The sequence below is a fragment of the Danio rerio genome, chromosome 10 (assembly GCF_052040795.2).
Source record: "Danio rerio strain M-AB ecotype USA chromosome 10, GRCz13ab, whole genome shotgun sequence".
In the NCBI taxonomy this organism is placed as follows: Eukaryota; Metazoa; Chordata; class Actinopteri; order Cypriniformes; family Danionidae; genus Danio; species Danio rerio.
The window spans coordinates 12,389,631-12,403,655 of NC_141030.1; the positions used below are offsets into that span (position 1 = coordinate 12,389,631).

Sequence of the window (14,025 nt, forward strand, 5' to 3'; positions counted from 1 at the left end):
TACAGTAGAGGGCCATTTTAGAACATATAGCACATATTATTTAAGGATTTTCAAGATAAACAGAATGTATAAGTGCAATATATATTAAAAAAATATGTATATATTTGCACTCTTTCAACATAAATAAATTTAGCATTGCACAACAAGAATTGTGATTTAACTTTTCAACTATGAAAACAAGTTTTACAAAGATATATTTTGCCACTGATTATTCAAAACTTAAGGTCGTGAACTAGCAGTGTTATGCTGCTTTGAAACATCACTGTCACTGTAAACAACAGGCTAATAAAAATATAACAAACCAGCAATCTTCTTGCTGTGAGGTGGTCAAACTACCCACTGTGCCACCGTGACACCAATTATTTTTATCATTATTATTATTAATAGTATTATTATTATAATTAAATAAAAATAAACAGGAGGAGGTGTTTAAAACCTTCGTTCTCCGTGACACTAGGCTGAATATCTTTGCAGATGAACAATGCAATAGCATTCGTTATTGGCGTAGAGCGAGCAGAACTGTTGCGCATGGAAAAAAAACTTGCAATGCTTTTCTCACCACTTATGGAGCTGGTTGAAGCAGTAAGCCGGGGATGCAGAAACACTGGAAGATGCTTTCACAACAACACCGTGGCGCCGCTTCAAGTGAGATATCAGATTAGTCATACTGCCCGCGTATTTTACAGATGCGCGGCACATTTTGCAAATTGCATCTGTCCTGTCATGTCGTCCATCCTTAAATCCATAATGTTGCTTGCCATACTTTAGATTTAAAACTCAGTGGGGAATAAAATGTTTGTTTTGCTTCTCGCGCTTTCTGAGGGCGCTCCACTAGCTTCATCCGCACACCTGATACACTGAGTTGTAGTGTGTGCACATCCGCAAATCCGTTGCTAAGGCTTACTTTATGTAGGTCGATTAAATTATGCGCCAAAAACAGGTTGACAACACTTGTTAATAAATAAAAAATACATTCTATATTAAAAATATAAGCTGTATCTCGGAAAAATCGATGCATCTCGCAAAAACCGATGCATCTCGATTTGCTTCCAAAATTTCATTCATCCTCTGCTGCTCAACCGATGCACTCGCATCGTGCACGCGCATGACCGCGTATCGATACATATCGGTTAATCTTCCCATCCCTATCATGCAGACTTGGGGGTTGGCTCATTAGACTCAGACAACCTATCAGCTTTTCAATATGATAATGAAGCTCACAAGCCACGCCCCAAATCCATTTAAATACCCTTAATAAATGTTCCATACACTGCCATTTTAACTGGTCTACATGCATATCTTTGCATAGCAGTGTCCTATAGACTTAGGGGTTGGCTCATTGGACTCAGACAACCAATGAGCATATCAATATGATAATGAAGCTCACAAGCCACGCCCCCAAACTGGTCCCATAGACTGCGATTATAACTAGCCTACATGCATATCTTTGCTTAGCAGTATCCTATTGACTTAGGGTTTGGCTTATTTGACTCAAGACAACCAATGAGCATCTCAATATGATAATGAAGCTCACAAACCATGCCCCCAAACTGAACCCATAGACTGCGATTATAACTGGCCTACATGCATATCTTTGCTTAGCAGTGTCCTATTGACTTGGGGGTTGGCTCATTTGACTTGGACAGCCAACCACATTCAAGTTTACTCTGTAACCTCGCCCATAGCAACAAAACAAAGTACCCTAGCAACCATTCATCAACAGCTATATCTCAGCATCAGAACATCGTAGAGACTTGGGGATTGGCTCGTTTGACTCATGCTAGCAAACGGAATTTCCTATATGCTACACATGCTAGCAGTGACTAGCTACTTGCTAATATTGACTAGCCAAGTACTGTAACTTGCTAGAAATGCTTACTAAGTATAAATATTTCATCAGGCATGTATGTGAGGCGTGCCTAGTAACCACCCAGGGTACCCTAGCAACTGCCTAGCAACCACCCAAATTACCCTAGCAACCGACTAGCAACCACCTAGCAACCGCCTATTAATGCCTTAGTAAGGGCCTAGCGACCACTCAGGACACCCTAGCAACTGCCTAGCAACGCTTTAGCAACCACTTAGAATACCCTAGCAACCACCTAGCAACACCTTAGCAACCACCTAGCAACCACTTAGGACACCTTAGCAACACCTTAGCAACTACCTAGAAACCACTCAGGATACCCTAGCAACCGCCTAGCAACGCTTTAGCAACCACTCAGAATACTCTAGCAACCACCTAGCAACACCTTAGCAACCACCTAGCAACCACTTAAGACACCTTAGCAACCACCTAGCAACACCTTAGCAACCACCTAGCAACCACTCAGAATACCCTAGCAACCACTTAGCAACACCTTAGCAACCACCTAGCAACCACTTAAGACACCTTAGCAACTGCCTAGCAACACCTTAGCAACCACCTAGCAACGACTCAGAACACCTTAGCAACAATTCAGAACACACTAGCAACCAATTAAAATATATTGTGCACCATCAATTTGCCAACTGTGTGCTATTTTAAAGTTCCGAGCTTGTAAACTGAGACTAATAACCACGCACACTGGATTAACTTTGACTGAGGCACCGGATGCACCACTCAGAGCCGTGACATGGCACGGCAAACCAGACATGCACATTACTATGTTATTTAAAATTAAAACTATTCAGATGGCGCTCTGTGGTGCGGCAAAAATATGAAGTGTCCAGTATTGTGGCTGGACACCGCAGACAGCCGCCAACTTGAAGCAGCGTTGTGTGTACCCTGTGAAACCTGGCATGCAGGTCGCACGCCAGAAGCGTCGCGCCATGCATTTTAGAATTCTAAACATAGTATACTATCAGGGTATACACAACGGCGCTTCAAGTCGGCCGCTGTCCAAAGCGCCATTGTATGTTCCCTGATAGAAACCTATGTTTAGAATTCTAAAATGATTCTAAAAAATTCAAGTTGCGGTTGATCTAAAAACCGCACCAATTGGTCCACAATTTTTATGTTGTTAAATTGAAAAAAAAAGGACTGGGTTTGTTTATATCACCCCAATATGATGGCCTATACACACATGTCTGTCCAAACAGCTTGAAGAGTAGATTTTTCACCATAGGTGCCCTTTAAATGGGCGTTAAAAATCACATATTGCAACAATTGTAAACAATTAAATATAACAAAACCCATGAAAGCCTAAATTATGTGTTTGTAGGTCACGATTCACAGGAAATGAGACATGTAAGCGCCGCGTGCACGCTCTGCGTTGGGAAAAGTCTGAATGAACTGCATGGTCTTGATAAAAGAGAGAGAGAGAAAAAAAACATACATGTGGCTGTGGGCTAAATGGAAAAAGTAAACTGCCGTCCCCAAATGCAAATGTATTAGTGAACTAATGTAGTACATTTAACTTATACAAATAATTACATCTGTTTGAAAGGATAAGGGATCTTTCACGGCACAGTACAATATGGAAAGCCAAAGTTACATCGCAAGACCATTCTGTCTGGCAAGCCAAATGAGCATGTATGCATTTAACTAAAACTATTATCTCTAGATATTATATGCTTTTATTATATATATATATATATATATATATATATATATATATATATATATATATATATATATATATATATATATATATACACAGCAAAATATGGGGACCCAAAACAACTCTATGGGTGTTAATTTCAACACTTTGAAAGTGTCTCATGGGGTCCACTCAAAACAAAGTTAAATCAACACTTTCAAAAGGGTTGGCACATTGACACCGAAGTAAGGGTTAATTTTAACTCTGGGCAGAGTTAAAAAATGTAACTATATTTAACACCGCCTGGTGTAATATATTGTTATTTTATTCAACTCTCTTGAGTGTAAATATGGTAAAAAGGTAAAATAGACTGTAAATTACAAAAGAAAAAACATTTTATTTGAAAACATTCACCACTTCAACAATTCATTCAGTTTTAAAATGCAACAATGTCAAATATGCTTTAAATGTTTTATTAGTACAGACAGTATCAACAAAATATGTATGACCAGTGCTCAAAAAGGCTGTTTCAGTCCTTTGGTCCAAACTTGATGTGTTATCAGAGCAATTTGAAAGTTCAATATATCGTCACTCATAGTTTACTTCTGAACTCATAGTTTTCTTCTGAAATTACATTTTAAACAACTTGGCTTGCAAATCTTTCACTTCTGGTGTTTCCTTGGTCCTCCATATTAAACAGAGCAGTTTAAATGAAGGTATAAATGCTGTAAACTTGTGTGAAAACAAACTGGAGCTAGGAAATCTCATCAAGCATGTCCTGTGAATGAAGTGCTTCCCAGCCACAGGATGACCTTTTTATCCATGACGATGTAGCAGCTGCTGATCGCTCGTCTGGTGGTTCCTGATGCACGGATATAGGGTGATGCTCATCTAAGAACTCTTCAAGACTCCAGCATGACTAAGAAAAATGTTTGAAAACAAATTGCAATCAAATTCTATGATATATTTAAAAGAACATTTAAAGTAAATAAAACATTCAAGAAATCTAAACTCACCTTTTGAAAATCTTCATGATGATCCACAACTTGACTCTCCCAGCTGGTTGAGGTGACAGGATATGGAAAAGTAGAAAAAACACATACATCACTGTTGGATCTCCAAAAACAATTAGGTTAACCACTATGACTAGAACTGGAAAAACAGGCAGCTGTCTGTCCAGAATCCTGAATTTAACACAACACTTGGAGCAAAATTTAGAGGAGCTTAAAATCTTTTATATCATTTAGTGATGCTGACTTCCCCAAAATATTGGCCACAGTGTAAAAAATATTCATAAACTTCATAAACAACAGTTTTCTGTAAGCGTGTGCGTGCGTGCGTGCGTGTGTGCGCGTGCATGTTTCTTTACCAGATTCAACTTGTTAGGCCCTTTCAGGTCCAGTATTGAGGCCACCTTTACTGGAGTCTAGCAGATGTTTCAGGTCCAAATATAACCTAAAATATTAGGATAAGCAGAAGAGGAAAAGTGCAAAGTAAAGAGCAAAACATTATTTAAGTAACAGTTCACCCACAATACAAAACTTATCACCTTCATGTCATTCATTATTCTTTAATGCTCTAATACCCTCTCAGCTTATTGTGAAACAAATACAGAACTTTATCAAACATACCTTCATTATTATCACCACATATGACCAAGAAGGTGTGCTTGGTCATTTCACCAACTCTGGAAATACACCATCCGTCTCTAATCAGCCACCGTCACAGGGTCTTGTGTTATTGTATAGAGAACTGTGGCTGTTAAAAAAACAACAAAAAATTAGTATCTAACACATATGCATAACCTTCAGATAAAAGGAGAGATGAACATCACAAAGTATGCCTCACACTTTTTCAGATATCTTTTGATTCAGATGTTGATTATTGATAATAAATCTACAAATCAAACCTGTATCATCATTAGGCTGCTCAAATATGAATCAGTTGATTAATTTTACAGACAGGTGGCTGTTTACAACGCACTAAATTGTCTTTAATAAAAAGGAAATGTTGTGTACAGTACATGCTAAGTTTAGCCTATAGTTTAAGCACAATATCATGCGGGAGAAAAAGCTTGACTAAGATGTTCCTGACTACAGAAATAGCCTAACTTACTAACGTCAGACATCCCGAGTTGGGAAAAGTAATTTTCGGGGGATACAGAGTTGATTTGCGGGAGGTAGCGGGAGAAATGAGTACCTAAAGAACAATGGGATGAGTTGCGCGCGACGTACCTAAAGAGCGGTGGGGGTGACTTGCGCGCGACGTACCTGAAGAGCTGGGAGGGATGCGGTGGAGAGGGGTGTGCAAAGTGTTTAATGACCGGGCGGGAGACGCGCGATTTCCGGGAGATTATCATTAATTTGCGGGCATCTACTTGGGCATCTGGGAGTCTCTGTGCAATTGCGGGATAACGTTAATGTTAGTCCCACAACTTCCGGGAGACTTCTGTAACCTTAAAAGTCTGAGAAAGTGCAAACGCGGTCATTTAAAGACATTAATGTTAACATTCCGACTTTAATGGTTGTCAACACTTAATATAATTCAAGCGTACGTTATCACGCGAGTCTATCAACTAACGGTATATGGACGGCCACGAATGAACCAGTTTAAAAGGGCCGCGGTGTTTAAAACAACCAAATTAACGTACACGAATAACAAACAATCATATGTTTTAGTCAGGAAGCCTTTTACAAGTAAGCATATTTTCATTTACTCACCAGATATGTTTTAGAAACTCTCCAGAGCTTATGGAAACCGTCCTTTGTTGCCGTTAGCATCCGGGCAGAGTAGGCTAAGGTTAGGCTGTGATTCCCTCGCTAGTTTGCTTCGAATTAAAGGAGAAGTGTCGATTTTATTTTACAGATGGGTAACAACGCACAAAATGGCATTAAGCGTGACAGAAATGTGTTGAACATGTACATTTGATGTTTTTATGCACTATGTATGCGTGAGCATATATAAAACATTCTTGAAAAGAAGTGAATAGTAATGCAGTTAAGCTAGATACACAAACGACCATGAATGAACCGCAGAAGATTAAAATTGTCACTCCATTCTAAAGTTATTAACTTAACAATATGTTTACAACTGTATTTCCTTAGAGAAAGTTAGTAAAATACCAACATTTAGGTAGTTTGACTCACCAGTTGCTGTTCTAAACCTCAGATGGAAAATGGCGTCTGGAAAATTCTTCAGTGACTGGGGCTGCATGAATTCCCGGATGTTGGAAATAACACCACCAAGTGTAGAAAAGATAACTCCTTGATTTCGCACTGAATAAAATCAATTCTAACTCTTATTATATTCATTTATCAAAATCTAACTCTTTAACGTCAACACTTTACTCTGAAATGCTTCAACACCGAGAATTTAACTCTGATGGATTTGCTGTGTATATATTTACAGCTTTAATGTCCCAATAATGACATGCTATTTGATTTATCAGTAGTGCTACTTATATTACTGCTACATAATCATTATGTTGGCATGAGAAAACCAACATACTGTCATGCTATTTAACTTAATTTGATAGAAAGCTCAGAACACCCTAGCAACTGCCCAGAAATGCCTTAGCAGCACCTTATCAACTGCCTAGCAACCACTTGTCAGCCTCTGTGCTTCCTACCAACTGCCTTTGAGTCCCAGCGCATGCAGTCAGGTTGGCATTCTCTAGCCAACATCAAAGTTTGTCAACAAACTTTAGGTTCTAGTTGCATCCTGCCACTTGCTCTGAATTTTTTTGTCAACAAAGTCTGCATCATTCTTAAATGATTAGCTTAGCTTTAAAGATTAATTTGCTTTTCTTCAGATTGAGCTTTTTGACTGAAGCTTTTATGCTTTCATTGTTAGAGTCCAACAATGACTGTAAACTGCCTGCCATGACCAAAGCCTGTATTACCATTCTTGAGTTCATGCTGCATGTCCTTGGCTATTCTACCCTTTGTGTTGCTCTACTGTGTTTAAATAAAAGCTCGCAAATTGATCCACATTCCTCAGAGTCGTCATTACAGAAGACTTCACTATACGGATCCAGCGATAACTATGCAGTTATCCACTGAGTTAACAGCCCAGGCTCAGGTATTGGCAACTCATCAACAACAACTAGCGAGACTGAATTCACTCACCGAGCAACTAGTCAAAGTACTTCAGGCCTTAAATGTTTTTTCCTCCTGCACCTCCTATGTCTGCCCCTCTAGCTGTCCACAACACAGCTAGCGCGGCTATTGCTACTAATGTTAATTCTCATCAGGCATTACCTGAAAAGTTTGATGGAACACCGTCTAAATGCAAAGGTTTTCTACTACAGTGCTTTACTACAGTGCAAGTTATTTGTCACTCAACAGCCTTCAATGTACACCACCGAAGACAGCAAAATCTAATTGTTTGTTTGCTACTCACCGGAAGAGCACTGCAGTGGGCAATGGCCATCTGGGTAAACAACAGCACTAACTTTACCTCCTTTGACACTTTTCTGCAATGATTTCAAATGATCTTTAAACATCCTGAGGGAGGGAGAATTGCAGGTGAAGAACTGCTTGCACTTCAACAAAACACCCAAACCGTCTCTGAGTATGCTTTACGTTTTCGCACTTTATCTGACCAGTCTGGATGGCCTGAGGGTCCCCTTAAAACCCTCTTCCGTCGCGGCTTTAGCCCAGAAGTACTAACCCACTAACCCCGAATCTGAACCCATTAGAATCTGAAGAACAGAATTGGCGGTTTAAACAAAATCTGTGTCTTTCTTTACTGGCCCTGCCAAGGCGGAACATGCCTTGAATATGCATGAATATGCAGAACAGCATTTTGGTGAGGGTAACGTGCCGTAAAACCCTTGGAGACTGTGCAAACAGTGCAATGCTGATCGGTAACGCTGTGATTTTCTACCTTTAACATACTTTCTCAACGCTGTCTTTTTTCACAAGGTTTATATTCTTGGCTATTTGGACTTTTAAAAATCGAGCTGTTTAGGTGTGCAGACGAACATTTATTATATCCAAAGGAACTGGGGCCTCATGTACGAAGACTTGCGTGGAAATCATACTAAAAATTGCGTATGCACGAAGCTGTAAATGTGCGTAGGCAGAAAAAAATTCAGATGTATGAAACACTGTGTACGCCGAATCTCACGCATATTCTTTTGTACATTCGAATGAACGTGAAACTGAGCACAACATGCACGAGCACAAAACCCCTCCCTGCCTCCTCCCCTGTATGAATATGCAAATGACTCTACTTTGGCAGAACCCAATGAAAAAGCAATAGCAAAAGCAAGCAAAAAGAGAAACTTTGAACAAAATGTGAATTGGAGGTGCTGCTTTCAGAGGTAGACCGGAGAAAAGTGGTGTTATTTGCAAGTTTGTTCTCCAGAATTAACAACTAAAGAAAAAAATAGAGTGGTAGAGTTTAGCTGATGCGGTTAACACAGTTGGGTCTGAACATCGCACTGAGTGAATTAAAAAAGAAATACTGTGATTTATAGGTGTAAAATGTTGCAGTACCCTTAACAGTCTCAGTGGAGCAGCTCGTAAGACGCATGTCATTGTAAAGGGTCAATAAATATGTAATGTGTGCATATATTTAAATGATGAAAAAAGGCAGCCCCCTACAAAAATTTAGCTGATTAAATGGATTTATTTTGAAAACATTAACTATAATGTATTGTTGGGCTAATCCCAAAGTTATTTTTTGTATATCCTGTAGAGGGCGCTACATGCATAAAAGACGTTGAACAGAGCAGCTCGAGTCAGAGTTCATTAAAGACCTTCAGAGCTCGTATTGATTTGTGTCTTTACTTCTCTGCAGGTAAGAGAAATAATAGTTTGCATAAACACTTAAAATGAAGTTAAATGAGTTAGTATGGGTTCGTTACACAAGTGAATACAGATTTAGGCAGTCTTGTGTGATTAAATGGTTGTTTAGTGTGATTTTAGTGAACTAGTAATTAACTTGTGTAATCTGTTAACTAATGTGCAAAGAGACATTGCAGTATATGCAAGCATGTACACAAAATGAGTTTGTGAGTGTGTTTGAAGAGTTTAAAGTGTGAATAATTGTAATTTTAGTAAGAAATCGTCGTAAGATGAATGGGTGGTAAAAGTAGCAGTGTTGAGCCAAAATGGCGACCACAGTATGTGTGAGTTAGAGCCAAAATGGTGGCGCCCATGTAAAACAACGTGAAACAAAAAGGCAGACTCGTTTAAAGAAATATTAGCTTTGAGTTTCATGTTTTTGCTGTTTTATTAATGTTCATGTTTTGTCATATTCTTCATATATGTAAATTAAATGTGTGAGTTAAAAAAAGAAGCATTTGTAACAGTATAATGTGAATGGTAACATTTATCCAGTATGTAAAATGCTGATAAAATGAACAGTACATATGCCATCGTATCACAAAAATACAAGGACTTTATTATATAGATGGACATTCAGTTACATAGAGTTTATTGCACATTTATTGTTTACAATGTGACAGTCAAAACTGTTATGTTTCATTCAGTAGAAAAAAATGGTTTTGTAATTCCTTTTGAAGAAGTCAGAGTTCATTAAAGACCATCAGAGCTCGTATTGATTTGTGTCTTTGGGGGCTCGTCCGGGATCAGCGCCACCTGGTGGTCAGGTGCTGATCATTAAAGAACAACAGTGGTTAAACTTCACCCAGGAACAGCGAGTTGAGTTGCAGACATCAGCAATCCAGTCATGGGTACCCTTCGAGAACTGCGGCGGGAGATCGAGAGGCAGCTCCACCTTCTGGTTGGCCCTTCTAACTGCGAAGCACTCTTCAAGGTAGCCCAGTGTTGTGCTGAGGAGGAAGGAGTGATGATCCCAGGCATGGAGGCCACAGAAGAAGAACTCTATGACTTCATTGTTGATTTCATGCGTGGAGAACAAATGCATAGTCTAGAGGACCAAGGAATGGCTCGCTTGCTGACCCTTCATGACCTTGTTCGTGAGTTGACTACTACAGATCAAGGTTCTGCTTCTAACGTCAACGAAAATGAAGAGACTGTGGGACTATTGACATCTGCATCAACATCAACAGCTGTCAGGGGGCAGGTAGCACAAACTACAGGTCTTACATCACATGTAGCAGCCGAACAAACTGTTCCACTATCCAGAGTATCGGAACAAATGACTGGGTTAATCAAATTCTCTGATGTTGCATCCTTTTTGCCACGTAGAGAGTTCAAAATTTATGGTGGCCAAATTTCTGATACAAATTCAGACTTGAGTTTTAACAGCATTTGTAAACAAATTGATGAAGGTATTGCAGAGAATTTCACAGAGTCAGAAATTATCCGAACAGTGTTAAAGGTAATCAGACCTGGTACATTCAAAGAGATGCTGATTACAAAAGATAGCCTTACAGTAACTGAGTTAAAGCGGTTTCTTAGAGCTCACCTTAGGGACAAAAGTAGCACTGAATTATTTCAGGAATTGAGTAATGCAAAACAACAGGAAAAAGAATCTCCTCAACAGTTTGTATACAGGTTGGTGGGGCTTAAGCAGAGGGTGTTGTTTGCGTCAGAACAAACAGAGTCTGAGTTTCAGTATGACCGTAAATTGGTCCAAGGTGTTTTCCTACACTCACTTTATCAGGGCCTGAATGAAAAATGCACATTTGTCCGGAGGGACATCAAAACAGTTATAGCAACACAAACAGCTACAGATGATCAGATTTTGGAACTGATTACACAGTCTGTTAGTGAGGAAACGGAAAGGCAAAAACAAATAGGTCATACATATAAATCCAGGGTTACCGCTGCAAGTGTCACACAGCAGGATGAGGTAGATGGTAAATTGGCATCCCTGAGTCATGCAGAAGTTAAAGCTAATCGTGAGGCCATTCATGAGCTTTCTGCACAAGTAACTGCACTGACCAAGAGCCTAGAAAAAGTTATGTCCATTCGCCCTGCTGTTCAACAGCAAGCTGATCTAGCCGCAGCAACTGCACAACCACCTTCAAAATCAGAAACAAAGGGAAAATGCAAGCAATGCATAGCTCAAAATGTTGATGTGTGTACCCACTGTTTCTTATGTGGCCAAGCAGGGCATCGAGCTGTGGGCTGTCTCATGAAAAGTCGTTCGCCAAAAGAGAGGAGGTCACTGGGAGGGGACCACCAGTGACCGAAAAAGATCTTGTGTCCCAACCTTTTTCTAATGCTTCTAGAGGTGAGAAACCTGTAACACAAAACACATTCAAAAGAGCTATTGTGGAGAAACGTGTTGCACAGCTGATTGGTGGTCGCTGCATGATAACTTGCAATTTAAATGGTGTCAAGACTCAAATGCTTTTGGACAGTGGCGCCCAGGTCAGTATTGTTGGGCAGGCCTGGCTGAAGAAAACTTTTTGAAACCAACCATTGAAATCCAACCCTTAGAGTCTTTATTAGCCGACAATCAGCTTTCTGTCACTGCAGCAAATGGGACAGCTGTACCCTTTGATGGATGGGTTGAAGTTTTGTTAGAAATCTCAAATGATAAACAGAACAACATCACCATCCAAGTACCCCTTTTGGTGAGTCAGAAGTGCATGGATTGTCCCCTACTTGGATTCAATGTAATTGAAGAGATCATAAGAGAGAATAATGATTGTGTAAGTAGCGTCAACCTCATTGACTTGCTTTCAGAGACCTTGAAGATGCAAAAGGACACAGCTGAAATCACAGTTTCCACAGTAAATTCTAACCAAATCAAAGAATATACTGCAAGCACCAAAGTGAAGACTGGGAAGCTTAGAGTTATCATTCCGGCAGGTAAAATTCTAGAAGTGAGGTGTCGTGTAAAAGCAGGGCACAAGAGTGGAATCATGATGTTTGAACCAGCATCAGAAAGTTGCCTCCCTGAGGGGCTGGAGTTGTTTCCAGCTGTGGTAAATGTGTCCCCTTATGCCTCAAAGACAGTGAGAATACCTATTCAAAATTGTACAGATCATGATATTCACCTACCTCAGAGGCTGGTGTTAAGTGGGATAGAATCCATCAGTGAAATGAGACCAGTATGCCCATCTTCCAGTGTTGAACAGTCAGATAAGCAGATCAGCAGTGCACTTCTGTGTTCATCCCAAGTTCCATCAGTAGATGATGTCAGTAGCAAAGAAGAACATTAAAATCAGACAATGGATGAAAAATGGCACCCACCTGTTGATCTGGGACATCTCAATAAACAGCAACAAGAGGTGGTGAGAAAAATGTTGTTTGAGGAATCGGACGTGTTTGCTCGGGAGGAGGGAGATATTGGATGTATTCCTGATCTTCAGCTGAAAATTCGCCTAACTGATAACACACCAGTTCAAAGATGTTATAATGCCATCCCCAAACCCCTTTATAAAGAGGTTAAAGACTATGTGCAAAACCTCTTGAATAGAGGATGGATCAGAAAGTCGTCATCTTCATATTCATCACCTGTGGTATGCGTTTGAAAAAAAGACAACAGCCTGCGGTTGTGCGTTGATTTTAGAGACCTTAACCGTAAGACCGTACCTGATCGACATCCTCTTCCGAGGATTCAAGATCTTTTAGACAGCTTAGGAGGAAATTCATGGTTTTCTATTTTGGATCAGGGGAGTGCATACCACCAGGGATTTGTGAGCGAGGACTCTCGACATGCCACTGCCTTTAACACTCCATGGGGATTATACGAGTGGGTTCGTATTCCTTTTGGATTAACGAATGCCCCAGCAGCATTTCAACGATGCATGGAGGGAGTGTTGGAGGGAATTCGTAATGAATGCTGTGCTCCTTACTTAGATGATGTACTTTGTTTCTCAAAGTCCTTCAATGACCACATAGACCATCTCCGAAATGTGTTTTGCCAAATGCGAGGGCATGGAATTAAACTCCGTCCACAAAAATGTGAGCTGTTTAAAAGACAGGTGCGATACATAGGTCGTTTGGTATCAGGAGAGGAAGTTCAAATAGATCCAGCAGATTTGGAAGCTGTAAGGGCCCTAAAAAACAAAGTACCACGCACGGTGGGAGAAGTGCGTGCACTGCTTGGATTTCTAAGCTATTATAGGTCTTATATTCAAGATTTTTCTGGACTAGCCAAACCACTCTTTGAGCTTCTCCTAAGACCTCCTGAGACAAGTGAGAGTAGACAAAACCCAAAGGTTCACAGTCGTTCTGGTGCAATAAGATTAAAAGAAAAGGGACAGCTTCACTCCAGAACCCCAGTTGTTTGGACAGTAGAGCATGGGAGTATTGTTTCCAAATTCGTGGATGTGTTGACAAGTCCGCCAGTGCTGGCTTACCCAAATTTTGACCTACCTTTTGTGTTACACACGGATGCTTCCAATGAAGGTCTGGGAGCTGTGCTTTATCAACATCAGGGCAACAAACTCCGTGTCATTGGGTATGGATCCCGCACTTTAACACCAGCGGAAAAGAACTATCATCTACATTCGGGTAAACTGGAATTTTTGGCACTTAAACGGGCCATCTGTGATAAGTTTAGAGACTATTTTTACTATGCTCCAACATTCACAGTTTACACCGACAACAAT

General features: G+C 40.1%; 1 long non-coding RNA gene across 2 annotated transcripts; it reads right to left on the reverse strand.

Moving 5' to 3' along the window:
• Window positions 1-3,898: 3,898 nt before the first annotated feature.
• LOC147841979 (uncharacterized) lies at window positions 3,899-6,918 on the reverse strand. 2 transcript variants are annotated; one of them, XR_015500853.1, is made up of 6 exons: window positions 6,668-6,918; window positions 6,242-6,348; window positions 5,153-5,279; window positions 4,891-4,976; window positions 4,538-4,580; window positions 3,899-4,440 (listed from the first exon to the last, which is right to left on the reverse strand). It is a non-coding gene; the product is annotated as an uncharacterized LOC147841979 (long non-coding RNA). The 2 variants fall into 2 exon arrangements; XR_015500854.1 differs by lacking the exon at window positions 6,242-6,348.
• Between the last annotated feature and the right edge of the window lie 7,107 nt (window positions 6,919-14,025).